General features: G+C 42.1%; 1 non-coding gene across 1 annotated transcript; it reads left to right on the top strand.

Moving 5' to 3' along the window:
- Positions 1 to 525: 525 nt before the first annotated feature.
- LOC115943231 (U6 spliceosomal RNA) lies at positions 526 to 631 on the top strand. The gene has a single exon (XR_004077835.1). It is a non-coding gene; the product is annotated as a U6 spliceosomal RNA (small nuclear RNA).
- Positions 632 to 1934: the final 1303 nt, after the last annotated feature.

Here is a 1934-nt window from a genome sequence, read left to right as displayed (position 1 = left end):
GGCAACTAAGGGAGCTGGGCTGGCATGTTTTATTTCTTCATCTGGATGCTGGAGGCAGGAGTGTTTGCTCACTTTGTGAAAATATATTGAGCTGTATACTTATTATTTGTGTACTTTATTGTATGAATATTCTTCGATACGAAACTTAAAAGTGCGGGGCTCCTGGCTGAGCGTCTGACTCTTGGTTTCAGCTCTGGCTGTGATCTCAGGGTCGTGAGATCGAACCCCACATTGCGCTCCGAGCTCCGCGCAGAATCTGCTTAAGATTCTCCTCCCTCTGCCCCTCCCCCCTCCAAAATAAATAAATCTTAAAAAAAAAAAATGTAGGGGCGCCTGGGTGGCTCAGTCGGTTGAGCGTCTGCCTTCGGCTCAGGTCATGATCCCAGGGTCCTGGGATCGAGCCCTGCATCGGGCTCCCTGCTCTGCGGGGAGCCTGCTTCTCCCTCTCCCCCTGCTTGTGTTCCCTCTCTCGCTGGTCTCTCTCTGTCAAATAAATAAAATCTTTAAAAAAAAAAAATGTAAAGTGTTCGCTTCAGCGGCCCATATACTAAAACTAGAAGGATACAGAGAAGATTAGCACAGCTGCTGCACAAGGATGACACAGCAAATTGGTGAAGTGTTCCATATTTTTGTAAACAAGAATGATTAAAACATTCACAGTAAAAAGAAAACAAACCTTAAATATACACAGGCTTGAGAAAGAGGACGGGTATGGGTACATTATCACAGATCCAGAAGAAATCAAAGTAATCACTAGAGAATGTTTTGAGAAAAAGTAGGACGACCAGCTGGAAAATTCAGAGGAAATTAATAACTTCCTAGAATAATGTAAAATACCAAGATTGACCTTGAAACAATTCGAGTTCATGAACAGATTAATTACCAAATAAGAGATTGGAAAGATGATTAAAGATGGTGAAGGCAAAAAAATATAAGGCCCCTCGTTATGAAGGAACAAAAAAAATCAAAGAAATTTTGGCTCCTTAATCTGCCTTCTGCTCTGGTCATGATCCCAAGGTCCTGAGATCAAGTCAAGTGTCTGAGTTGGGCTCCCTACTCAGCAGGGAATCTGCTTCTCCCTCTCTCTCTGCCCCTCCCCTCAAAACTTGCACACGAGCTCTCTCTCTCTCACTCTCTCAAATAAGTAAATAAAATCTTAAAAAAAAATAAACACAATGTAAATCTTTGTTGTGGTTATTCTTTGAACTATCGAAAAAGGCACCAGACCCAGATGGTTCTATCTCACCTTTAAATAGCAGATCATTCAAACACTATTTACACTATTCCAGGTCCAAGGGAAAGATGGTAAGCACTCTAACATGTTTTATGATGTTAATAAAATGGTAATGGCCAAATCTGATAAAGATGCTGCAAAAATGAGTCTTGCTTATAAATAATATAGATGCAAACCCTCTAAGTAAAATACCAAATCCGGGTGCTTGGGTGGCTCAGTCAGTTAAGCGTCTGACTCTTGATCTCAGCTCAGGTCTTGATCTCATGGTCGTGAGTTCAAGCCCCACCTTGGGCTCCACGCTGGGTGTGGAGATGACTTAAAAAACAAACAAACAAATCAAATCAAATCCAGCAGCGTATCAAAAGAATACAGCATGAGGTTTATTCCAGAACTGTAAGGATCATGAGCCGTGGAGAATCTATTGACATAATTCATCGCACACACAATTAAATAAGAAAACCAGGTAATTACCTCCGTTATATCTGATAAAAATACATCATCTATTTCAAATTAAATGTCTAAGGAAACTAGAGGCAATGATGCTGAACGCAAGTGCTAACATTTACTGACCTTCCAGAGGAGAGAGAGGTGGGGGTATGGATGCTGAGGTCCTGGACCAGCCCAGCGAGATAGAGCCGTGCTTCCCCAACTGAGGCCACTGGAAGCTTCAAGCTGGTGTTTTTCCTGGCTGTGGAACCTC

Source organism: Leptonychotes weddellii, chromosome 11 (genome assembly GCF_054177405.1).
Source record: "Leptonychotes weddellii isolate Sample4059 chromosome 11, ASM5417740v2, whole genome shotgun sequence".
In the NCBI taxonomy this organism is placed as follows: Eukaryota; Metazoa; Chordata; class Mammalia; order Carnivora; family Phocidae; genus Leptonychotes; species Leptonychotes weddellii.
This window is presented reverse-complemented; position numbering and strand designations above follow the sequence as displayed.